This window comes from Ostrinia furnacalis, unplaced genomic scaffold (assembly GCF_004193835.3).
Source record: "Ostrinia furnacalis isolate ACB-3 unplaced genomic scaffold, ASM419383v2 OfSCF5386, whole genome shotgun sequence".
NCBI classification, from domain to species: domain Eukaryota; kingdom Metazoa; phylum Arthropoda; class Insecta; order Lepidoptera; family Crambidae; genus Ostrinia; species Ostrinia furnacalis.
In genome coordinates, this window is record NW_021135625.1 from 81,656 (window position 1) to 95,018 (window position 13,363).

Here is a 13,363-nt window from a genome sequence, read left to right on the forward strand (position 1 = left end):
ATATAACATGAAATATTTTGTTTACAAAAATCAATAAGCATTAAAACTATTGGATTTTAAAAGATTACAGTTACTGTTGTGATTACAGTACATTGTTTTAGTTTTTACATAATGTACTCACGGCTTGACATTTGTATGTAACTCATACAAAATAAGTTGCGTTATGACTTATAGTAAAATAGTTTTTAATGTTCTCCATAAATTCACACGTTCACTCTCACTTTGGTTCTGTCCAATCCAATAGCCACTGTAAGCAGGCCAGATCTACACGTTTCTCACCACCTGTAAAATATATGAAATATTTGTAAATTGGAAAAAACATTTGTATGAAAAAATCTAAACCGCGTAAGATAGATGAAGGGGGTAAAACGGGATCCACGCGTACGAAGTCGCGGGCGGCCGCTAGTCATTAATAAAGCAGCTCACAAAACTTTGCTTAGAATTAACTTTTTTGTAGTTCGTTCAGTAAAACCTCAATTAGAAAAATGTAATGTATCTTCATATTAAAGTTGCCCTCTCTGTATTTCTAGTCGCTCACTTAGTAATTTAGTCGCCCGGATAGTATTTTTATGTCTGAAATGTATTAATCAAAACCCACATTTTGTAAGCTCGTTCTGGATTTTATTATTGATCAATATTCGTCGTTAGTTTGGTAAATTTTTCGCTTACTCAAATTCATACCGCTCAAGGTATTAAAACAGTATGCCATCATCAGTCGCAAAGTTTTTTTTTAGTCGCTCGTTTTATAATTCCCCTTATAAAAGTATACTCTATTCTTAATGTAACACCATAAAAAATAATTTTCTGGAGTGAGATCAGGGCTTCCTGGTGGCCAGGAGATGTCAACCCTGCCTGAAATTATTTTTTTGTGGGAACATGTCTCTTACCATCTAAATGCTCTCATTTGAAGTGTGACACGTAGCCCCATCTTGGTGAAACCAAGTGCTCCGGTCATAGCCTTGCGAATTTTGCAGCTTTAAAAATCAAAAAGCCTTTCAGCCTACCAGTATATCATTCTCAAAAATTAATCATCCTTTCAATGCAACAAACCAATTAAGCAGGGATGAAATCTCACTGCCTCTAAGAAGCGCTAATCTCATTCCAGCAGACTTCTTTTTGCGGGGTTACCTTATGAGCAGAGTATACTCTAATAATCCAAAAACTGCAGCATTCATCCATCCTGAATCCATTTCGAGGTAACTCTAACGAAAGTTTTCCAAAATTTTGATGTATGTTGACCGAATGTTGTAAACGTCAAGGGTATCACGTCATGTACGATAAAATTTATAAAAGTAAGTNACTTGCAAATGAAATGAGTTCATCGTTTGTAATCAAGCATTCTTGGTCTGGTTTTATTGCTTATATAGGTTTCTTCTAAACTTATTTGAATAGGAAGTAAAGGTTGGTTCATCTGGATTTTAAGTAACAGTTGACAATAATGATCAGCACCGGTGATTCCATAGCAAGCACTTTTATTGTAATTGCAGCTTAACACCTTATAAGTTCGATATTAACCTGAAACAAATAGGTTCTTAGATTCACTGTATAAAACACGTATCATTCACTGTGTCCTGCAATCTATGCCTGCAATGTACCTACGTGTATTGTATTTTGGGTCCAAACTCTAAAGTATGTTGTTACTCCATGAAACGATCCATATTTAGTTTCCATTGATTTAAATGGAGTTATGAATGATATTGTAATGAAGATTTAATCCTTTGTGTGGTTCAATACTTGATAAAACATGAGGTTGCTGCAAGCTGCAATAACCTTTCTCGAGTGGATATCTTACTTGAGAAATTTCTTCTTAAAACAAACATCAATCCAACTGGCAATCCATGCACATGTAGTTCTTATTATTATTGATTGAGAAATTATTGATTTTAATTAGATAAAATTTGTTTAAGAAAAACACGTTTTTTCGATGAAAATTTTTGACGTTTTTTTTTTAATAATGTCACAGTTGTAGACTTGAGACGGAACTAAATTGATTAAAGTGAAAATTACGACTTTGAATTAATATACTTTTAAATAATCATTTCATTTATAGAATGCAAATAGATTCAATAAAATAATTTATAAATAAAAGTTGAAGTTGTAATTCGAAAATGTTTACTATGATTCCAGACACGCAAAAGACCATTGTCGCATACAAAAGACAACTATAAAAAAAGTCACTTCCTCTCGGAACTGTCAAAAAAATTCACTCTCTATGGAGCTGTCAAACTCTATGGCGTTTCCACCCCGTGCCGAAAATGTCAATTAATTTGACATATTTGACACTGACAGTTTTACTTTTTTGTTCGTTTTGGATTTGGACAATCAGCCAGTGTCAAGTAAAAAGTTTGAAATTAATCTATTGCATGACACTGCATGACATGATAAAATGCAGTTTAAAGCAAAGATGTGGCACATAACTGGGCATGAGGTGGCGTTGACTTTCACGAACACTTAAAAGGGTATTTAATTTTGTCTAACCTAGTACAAAATGCAGAAAACTTAAAAAAAAAAATGAAATTAAATTCCGGAAGGTCCGCGCCGCCCAATTAGTTGTATACGAAAGAGGGTAGAGGTACTTCTACTACGAATAGTTGCACGCGTTATTAACAATTTCAATAGTGCCTAGAAAACCATAGAAATAATCTATATATATAAAAATGAAACCCGTTTCGCGTTGTCACGGCATCACGTGTGAACGGCTGAACCGATTTCGATAATTCTTTTTTTTAAATGTTTGTGGAAGTCCAAGGATGGTTCTTACGGAAAAAAATATTAAGAAAATCTCTACGCTAAGGCGGTACGAAGTTCGCCGGGTCAGCTAGTTACTTTTAATGAAGAAGCGTAACAAAGAGTGCGCCGCGCCCTATTTTGAAAGTAAGTACGAGTATTGTGCTTACGTACTTTTTAATTAATAAAAACTTGAACTAGGTACTCAAATTAAAATTATCATCGACCCCTGAAGTGGTAAGGTAAGCAGTAAGCACCTATGTTTTAGGTTTTATGATATCGTCAGGCAAGCACACTCGTTCGGAATAGTTTGCATTCGCAAAAAATTCCCACCGAAAATCCGTCTGCGAACAAGTTTCCCGTCGAGTGGGTAACACAGAAGGCTGTTGAGCCTGAGTCTGCACCTAGATTTTTGTTTTACCGCAGATTTTTTTTGCCTAATTATTTTCAACAGGTGACGAATTCGCCGACTCAAGCACCACTAGCGGCGAGACGGGTTCAGAGCTATAATCCGAAAGCTCAGTTTAGCTGTCGGTAGCAATTAGTGGGTTTTATGAACCCCACTATTAATGTATTTCGGTTTTACGTGCTGGTTTTTGTGCTCCAGCCGCCAGACAGATCGTAATTATACCCGGCTTTCTCTTTGTTTGCTAGACTTTCAGACTCTTGTCGCGTTTTGATAGTTTGTGAATGTCCGTATGCGAATAAATTCGTCGCACTTGCTACTAAGCAATTTTTTCAACACCTTCAACACCTTCGTTCGATTCAGCCAAGTGACGTCCACTGATGGACAAAGGCCTCCCCCAAGTATTTCTGTAACGACCGGTTCTGCGCCGCCCTTTAACACCTTGCTTAAATTGTATTTGCAGTAAAACATAATTTCAAAAGACAATAACCAAATTATTTAACCAAGTTATTGTGGGTCAAACTGTTATCAAAGATTGAATGAGCTTCTCAATTTATTGTTCTAAAAATTGCCCGCTTAATTTTAGTCTCCGAACGAAGTTACATTCAATTTGCATTTTTATAGCGATTTTTAAGACCGGCCACTTTCTGAACAAAAGATATTTAAAGTAATGGACGCTGAAAATAGGATCGTTATTAAAATTTAAGTTTTGCATTTTCACAGCAACCAATTGAGGTCTTATTTTTACCGCGCAATAGCCTAAAATTCAAACTTCTATTCGAATAAAAAACATCCCAGTAAGGGCAGTAAGTATTATTTCTATCAACATGATGTCTTCATAGATCAATACTAGGACGTTTAAGTAAATAAAAAACCACTGAAATCATAGTATTTCTTTAAGTATGAATGTCAAAACTCTACCATGGTAATGTAAGATTTTGTTAGTTGATTGCCGATGTGTGTACCTGTACCTAAGCTGAAAATTTTTCATTTCTCACAAAGTGTGCTGCCTAAAATTATATGTATGACCTGCAAAGGCTCCGGGCGTTTTTGATACTGCTGACGAATAGAGACTGAGGTCACATGGGAAATTAGGATGTAAATTTCCATTCGCTCCGCTTTCGCGATCCTATATTCACCGATTCTTTGTTTTCATCGGAAATTTAAGGATATGAAATCTCTCGGGTGAAACCGACATGTAGCCCGGAAACGTGAAACCTTTCGCGGGGACGGAAAAAAATATCGACTACTATCGATGCACATAAGTTGTTATACTATGTAATATTGTAGCAAGAACTTAATTTTTTTATAATCCAACAAAAAATTATACAAGTAATTTTTTGTTGGATTATAAAAAATTTAAGTTTTTGCCTTGTTTAAATTAATAATAGGTACCTAGTTCTACACCAGAAATACAAGGATGGTAGAAATGTTTTGTAATGAAATATGACTAATTTTGTTGGAAGTAAAAAAGGATTCTCATACGTTCACACACTGAGTCGCGCACTTGTGATGTCTGGCACCGCCACTTCGAGCCGTGTAAAGCGTCCTTGAAAAATACTTATCTCGTCTTAAGCCTAGACTTAGCCTTTTGCCGTCCGCATTGACTTGCATGACGAATACGTGACTATTTGTACACCTTTGAAGGCATCTTTACAATGCGGCTCTCGTCGTGAGCACCGGCGTCCTTTTGCACGAAACTGAAGGAAGACCTTTTTTACTTTAAAGAGGTGCCCAAGGCCAAAGTTATAAAATGGGCAAACAGCGTGCGTTGGTGAATATAGATCAGTTTCTTTAGAACGGGGCACACTAGTAAACGGAAACTTAGTAAAGGAGTAAGACACATGTAATGTCTTATTTTTGCAGAAAGTTATCAATGTTAACCAAATATGTTAAAGTAGATAGGTCTGGGCTCGTATCTACTAACAATCATCAATTATCCACCGGACGGACCAGCCCTGAAGAGAACTTCAGCCCGAAGTAGCCGGCAATCCCCAGCGTTGTTTCTAATAAGAAACTAGTCAATACTTTTTCAAACTTTGTTTTTATGCGACAAAATCACTCTCTAGCCAATAAATGGGAACTAACCCAATCAAACACTCCGAAGTGCCCGAATCTTTGTATCAAGTCGCATGTATGCTGTGTTTAGATAGTCCCAACACAAACTAGTTGCGTCGCTCGCGGAGTTAGAACAACTTTTAATAGTGTTCTCGTCCCCTGAGTGCCAGTGCACCAGCTCAGTGCCAGTTATCAAGAAGTTATTACACAAATACTCGCCAAGAGCTAAAGTATAAATGTTCCAAAGTTTTGAGATAGAATTCTTGGGGTTTTCGTTGGCTAATAATTTATACATAAGTTTTAACTAAGATCAAATTGACGATGGCCTTAGGTCTTTGATGGTTTCCCTTTCTGTTTTCAGCATTTCACCGCAGACATGCTGGATCACCAGGACGGGTATGGAGACAAGCGACAGCCCTTGCTTGCTTGCTGCTGCCATCAACCCACGTAAGATTTTTTAATATATTTTTTTTTATGAGTACGGTACATAGAAACTAGAAAGACTTCTTTCTATGTTCTGTGGTTATGAGCATCTGTATTAGTATTTACAAACTTTATCCCTAATATTAGTGTAGTAACTACCTACTTAATTTAGATTTGCCTTATTAGAATAATATTGGAAGACCAGGGTCTTCATAACAAAACATGACCACAAAATAACTATAGATTTCGTCCAATCGTTCCCAGAGGTTATTGGTTTATGTTAGAGATGAAACGGATATCCGGCAACTATCCGGTAGGCCGGATATCCGGCCTAAATTTACTATCCGGCCGGATACCGGATAGTAACTCACTATCCGGCCGGATACCGGATATTAAAAAACTACGACAATTTCCTTTTAATAAAATTAAATACATTAATCTTTGAGGTAAATATCAATAAAATGGCTTATAATAATGACGGCTTTTATTTAAAGTCCAAAAAGTTACAAAAAAGCCATTCTTCAAAAAGCCTTTCAAAAAACTAATTTCTTTTTTTGNTATTTTTTTTTCACTAATGGTTTGATGATGATGCATGCAGTTCAGTCAGATTACGCAGCAAGTAAACTAATTTAATTTTCACTATTCAATCACACACTCACGATAGCAACCGAAATCGCTCGAATTGATCTGCCCCTTAGACAAGTGGCATAATCTGACATTCTATTCGGACAGATTCGATTTTCGAAAAGTGTGACTAGTCTAGTCTACTAATAGACCCACTGATCGCCTTCGAAGCACCTGTGCGGCGCTAAACTCGTCACGACATGAAACGAGACAATGGGCCAACTATCCGGCCGCCGGATATCCGGCTATCCGGCCTAGCAGCTGGCCGGATATCCGGTATCCGGTATCCGGCCAAACAACTATCCGTTTCATCTCTAGTTTATGTTCTTTGAATGTTCAAGCGCCTGTTTACTCACTTTACAAATTTGTAATCCGCGGGGAATCCGAGAACTTCTCGAGTTAATTAATTTGAGAGCTGGAGCCGATTGGCAACATTCTATGAAAATAGTTTAGGTATGATATCTTGCGGACTTGAACGCTTTAACACAAAGCAGTAAATAATTATAAAAACACAAAGATTATAAAAATAAAAATTTACTAGTTAAACATTTTTAGAATGAAGATGTAAAAAAATGATAATTATTGCTTTAGCGATTTTATTTTGGTAGGCATTTTGTTCGTTGCAGTTTTTGGGTTTTCATTTTCCAATCCAATTTTCATGAATTTTCTTTCTTTTTTCAAAATGAAGTTCCTAAAACCTATTAGGTATTACTTACTAAAATGATTCGTAAAATAATTTAATATTTCATTGACGGTTTCAGACGTCGAAAATTACTTTTAAAACAAATATTGAAATACAGACATTCCGATCCGCTACAATGAAGTTTCTTGGGAATTGTTTTATAGGAAAGTTTCCGTGGGCGCGGAAATAAGAAGTGGGGGCAGTGTTAGGCGGCAAGCGGGATAGATAATTTCATTGCCAGCAATAATGAGGTCCGTTTGAACAGCGACGTCGGCAGGCAGACTTGTGTCTCTAGTCATAATGGCAGCCACCCAGTAAGTATACCTTTAAAATCTATAGTTCTATCTATACTAATATTAATGCGAAAGTAACTCTAGTCTGTCTTGCTTTCACGCCTAAACCACTGAATCGATTTCGATGAAAGGCATAGGGATAGTTTGAGTCCCGGGAAAGAACATAGGATAATTTTATCCCGGTTTTTGAAAGAGGGACGCGCGCGATAAAGTTTTTCTGTGACAGACAAAATTCCACGCGGGCGAAGCCGCGGGCGGAAAGCTAGTGTGCTAATATTTTTTGGCGATTTCTTGCGATTTGAGAGCAGGCCTCTCACTAGGTGGACCGACACGATCGGGTGAAGGTCGCGGGATGAACCTGGATACGGCAGCGCAGGGCCAGTCGTTATGGAAATCCTTAGGGGAGGCCTTTGTCCAGCAGTGGACGTCATTTGGCTGTAACGAACAAACGAGAGGCGGATAGTTACAAATGTGAAATTAAATCGCCTAACGAGAAATTTATCATTTGCTCTAGAAAAACATAGCTCAGTTATGGCCAACGCAACATGAGCGCTGACGTCAAGGAGTAGAGTCATGAATCAAGATAATAACCTATCTCATACCTCGATTTTCATTCGTTCTTGGTTAGCTGGTGGTAAGACTATTATTTTCCTTACTAAGTATTTCTTTTTATTCGAACAAGATTGACGCAGGCAGGCTTAACTTTCTATTTAATCGTAGCTGTAGGAGAGAGACTGTAGGAGACAGAATTGGGGCAAACAAAATAAAAATACTCTGCCTAAAATTTTTAAGTTACTTTAAAAAAATACCCGAGACACTGCTAGTGCAGAGCAAACACAACGTGTAGGCAGACAGCTGTTTACCGTGGCGCCGCCGCGCGCGGACTTAAAGTAATTAAAACTTGCTAAGAGCCGCCCTGTCCACGAGCTACCCTGAGCAACCCTGAGCAACCATTAATTTCTTACTTGCTCACAGATATGCCGATAATGTTGGATCTGTCTGTGTTTGTTTGGTAGTTTCGTTCTGACTAGTAACTTTTGGTTTAAATAAATTAACGTTGAATGACAATACATTTTATCGCTGAAGGGGTTTCTACAACAACGTCAGACTTTATGTTTGATTGGAATATCGAGGTTTAGGCCAGTAGAATTAAACACAAAAATTGATTAAATCGGAAATAATTCCTACAAAAGATTTTTTTGCTTTAATGGCTTCATTGGTTGTCCATTAAGACTCTCCTAAGTTTTCGACTTCGACGGAGTTGTGCTTAAGTGGTGGGGGCCCCCGAAAGGGGCGTTTTTTCGGTTTTCCGGTTATACCGCGTAAAGGACTTACCCTATCGAAAAGTGGTCTTCATGACGGTTAAAGGGCACTTAATCCTGCATTGAATAAGACCAAATTCATATGTTTTGGACAAACCGTTCTCGCGCTAAAGTTTGGCAAAGTAGAAAATATACGTATAATTAATGACCCTCTCCACGTCCAATGGCTTGTTACCCACATGCTTCCAAGTCTTGTAAAGGGTCGCCTTAACCAGTGTAACCCTAACAAGACTCACGAGTTTGATTCGCTTATCCTTGTTCGTCCCAGCCGTTCCTTAACTGCGGTTGCTGCACCTCTTCCTGGCACTCTCCTGAACGACTCTGTGTTACCTAATGTGGCTGCCCCTCTTCCTTGTACCCTCCTGTACGATTTAATTGCTTAGCCATATGCCTGGTCCAAGGTTCGACGCCACAAAATCAACTTCGTACGAGTGAAAATAGTTTAAATACTATTTCCCGTGCTTGCAACATTTTTCTTTACTGCTTCGCCTCTATTAGTCGTAGAGTGATTGTATATATCCTATAGCCTTCCTCAATGTATGAGCTATTCAACACAAAAATAATGATTTCAATCAAACTAGTAATTCTTAAGATTAGCGCGTTCAAACAAACAAACAAAAAACTCTTCAGCGTTTTAATATGAACTTGTTGTTGTTGATTTTTGGCGTCGAACCTTAGACCAGGCATACGGCTAGGCAACGTAGTCATGCAGGAGGATACAAGGAAGAGGGGCAGCCACAGTAGGTAACACAGAGTCGTTCAGGTGAGTGCCAGGAAGAGGTGCAGCAACCGCAGTTAAGGAACGGCTGGGACGAACAAGGATAAGCGAATCAAACTCGTGAGCCTTGTTAGGGTTACACTGGTTAAGGCGACCCTTTACAAGGCTTGGAAGCATGTGGGTAACAAGCCATTGGACGTGGAGAGGGTCATTAATTATACGTATATTTTCTACTTTGCCGAACTTTAGCGCGAGAACGGTTTGTCCAAAACATATGAATTTGGTCTTATTCAATGCAGGATTAAGTGCCCTTCAACCGTCATGAAGACCACTTTTTGATAGGGTAAGTCCTTTACGCGGTATAACCGGAAAACCGAAAAAATGCCCCTTTCGGGGGCCCCCACCACTTAAGCACAACTCCGTCGAAGTCGAAAACTTAGGAGAGTCTTAATGGGCAACCAATGAAGCCATTAAAACAATAAAATCTTTTGTAGGAATTATTTCCGATTTAAAAGCTAATTCTACTGGACTAGTTTCCGATTTCACGTTTAAAACAATCCACCCGTGGGTATTCTACATTTGAATCGCCCAAATCTGACCTTATATCGTATAAAAATTTTAAAACTTTCACAAAGGCATGTTTCAAAGCGATACAAATCGTTACATTATTAACCCAAACTGTATCCATACGAAAACACGTCGAAACTTAAGCAGAGCTCGAAGTAATCCAGAATGGCGTTGCAAAATGAATAGGGCCCGATCGTTCGGCCTGTGCTTGCAAAACAAGATTGGAAAATGGGAGGTTTGTTTTTGGGTCGAGCATTGCAATCCGGGATGTGGACAAATTCAATTTTCCCGGCGCCGATAACGCGGGCAATAGCCCGTCGAGTAAGGAACCGCGGGATTTTATAAACCGTTCCCGTTTCCCGCTCTATGCCGGATCGCGTAACACTTTCTGTGATTAAACAATGCAAGTCGAGTGATTGGTCCAGTTAACTTGTCTATTTAAGTTATTTAGGAGATGTATTTTCAATGCAAAGCTTTGAACAGACTTAAAAAGTCACAGAAATCACGTTTTTCGCTCAAAAATCGCTGAACATACATGGCGGTGATTTGGGTAGCTCAAGTGATGCTCTCTATCTCTGGGTTTCGGATTGACTCTATATTTTTTGGTACCTATTTCTCCAGGTGCTAATCATTACCTAGCATATTGAGGTTTTTTTTACCACAGAGCCACTATTGTAACGTGATACAACGTTTTGATAGTCATTCACAAACATACATACATAAATATAAGTTATTTTAAGTAAGTGAGTGAGAGACCTCGAGAAGATGATTTAGTCTCCGTGAAAATTCTCATTTTCAAAGGTAATTTTATTTACATTTGGTGCCTGAATTGTACGAAAAGTATTTTCGGAGTAAAGTAGAAAAGATTAAAAAACATTACGACTAAAATAAAGAAAATGAACCTATTTCGCGTTAAACATTTTCTCTCCTTCAGATCTCTGCAATGCGTCTAGTTAGTTCAGATTGTATTCAAATATTTCTTCATGTAACAAGATTCATGAATTTAAAACGAAGGCAACTTTCGCTACTAAGTAAAATCTAGATAATGAAGAATCTTAATAATAATGTTGAAAAAGAAAACTCGATCTTAATCAAAAATAAAATTTTTTTGCTCAGTATCTTTTTTTCAGTTCTTGTATCTGAACCAAGTCGAGCAAAAAAACGCCACGGCCGTACCATCCTTTTCTCGAAGCAATTCAGGCCATTTTCGACCGCCTGTAACTTCGTTGTGGCTAAAACTAGAAGGCTGAATTTTCATTAGCTATGCAGGCATTGTAAAGACACGGTATATTTAAAATTTCATTCAATTTGAACCAGTAGTTTAAGAATTATAACGGGTCAAAGTTACTTAATTTTGTCACTCACTGACTCACCGATCATCACAATTCTAAGGCACTTCTAGCAGACCTAGAAGCTTCAAATTTGGAATATAAGACTAAGTAGGTAGTGTTTGGTGTATGAATCAAGGAAAAACTAAAATATTTGGGGGCACGGTAGTGCAACCGCCAAGTCGAGTAAAATTTATCAATTTCGGTCCAGTTTTCTAGATACATAACTGCTGTCTACAATATACAAAAAGAAATGAGATTTTGGGGCACGGTAGTGCAACCGCCAAGTCGAGTAAAATTTTTCAATTTCGGTCCAGTTTTCTAGATACATAACTGCTGTCTACAAAAAGAAATGAGATCCCATCAAAAACAATACTTGTCAAAAAAACCAAGTCTCACAACTCAGTTGTTCTACGGTAAAAAGTAAAAAGTTGTGAGATCCATGTAATACCAAGTCCAGGCCAGGAAATCTTTAACGTTTTACATAAATATATTGACTTGGCCATCGCATGAAAACACGTGTAAATTAAATTATTTAGTGCGATGGCCAAGTCAATAATTTATGTAAAACGTTAAAGATTTCCTGGCCTGGACTTGGTATTACATGGATCTCACAACTTTTTACCGTAGAACAACTGAGTTGCGAGACTTGGTTTTTTTGACAAGTATTGTTTTTGATGGTTGGTCTGTCTGCAAGAATACAAAAAGGCGATCAGTCAATTACTGGGAACGTTTTGTAGAACACTAATTGAGTTTTTTTTTCGTCGCGGTCTTTTGTAACGACATCACATCTATCTAAACACAGTGGAGTCTTATCTCGTAGTGATACAGGCTATTTTGCGACAAAAATATATAGTCTGACGGGATTTCGACTGTACAGGGCGCAAGTTAAAGGGGACGCTCTCATTAGTACGAAGTCTCAAGCAAGCCTTTGTTTTTATGCTATGAAATTTTTTAGGGTCATTAGTTAGGCTTTAGTGTGTGGTGGGTTCGGAGGTTTCATGTTTTGGATTGAATTTAAAAGCCTGGATTTTAGACTTATTTGATTATATGTATTTTTACTTTTTATTTTAAGTAAACCTATTTGATTATTTTGATCTCTCAGTCGACAAGCCTAGAGTTGTAGCACGCACCTAAAGTACCGCTAGTAAGTAGGTCTTATGTGTTTGATTTGTAAAAATATAGTAAATATTCTTATGTATATTTGACTATACATATCGTACGGCGTACGACGTGACGACAACCCCAATTTACTTACTACGTCATTTTTAGTCTAAAATCTTTACACTCAAGCTAATATCTATCTACTGTGCTCAAACTTAGATCTCGTCCTATCCTACCTTATGGTGAGAAAGCGGTCTATTTAGAAAGTCAATATTCCAGACAAAAAAGGTCTAATAAAAAAGTTTTCACGAAAAATATTATGTACATCTAGGCTCTCTCTATATCCAAAGCAATCCCAGAATATAACGTTCACAAACGCAAATAACCTAACTCGTTTTCAGTTTGCTCAGGCGGTATTAAAAGTACCCTCAGAAGTTAGTATCAACATCCTGCATGTAGGCACTAGGTTTGCTCCAATACCTCGAGCTCGCAAAACAAATAAAAAATCAATTCAATCGAGTTCCTTGTCAATGTTTACCGCCGTATTACAAGACTTGGATTTGTAGAAGGTATTTCTATTTTGGGAAGCCATCAATGTAATATCTTAGCAGGTGGATATAAATTCTTATTAAAAATCTAACGCCCAGACTTCATTATTTTACTTCGTACAGTCGAGTTCAAATAAAAATTTTATGAAGCCAAAAAGTATCAAGTAAGTCTTAATAATAATACGGGTATTACAGAGCTTATCTCTTGAATCTTTATAGGTAAGACGTTGAAAAGGGCAATAATAAGATATTTTGTATAATTAATAATATATTAAGTTACTGCCAAATTATAAATAAACAACATGAAAAAATCAAACTGCATAAGGTGGAAATCGAACCCACGACCTTTCACTTGCCAGGCGACTGCTCTTACATCTGAGCTGCTTAGACACTATAATTTAGTTTGAGAAACGACTGTAATCGCTAAGAAATTTTGATAAGTTACTGCCGCCTAACATATTTTATAAAAAAATAGTTTTTGCAAAAAATTCGATGGTAACATTCCATACGCGACTGTACTTTTGTTAAAATTAATAAACGAAAATGTGTCTCTAGTATGAAAA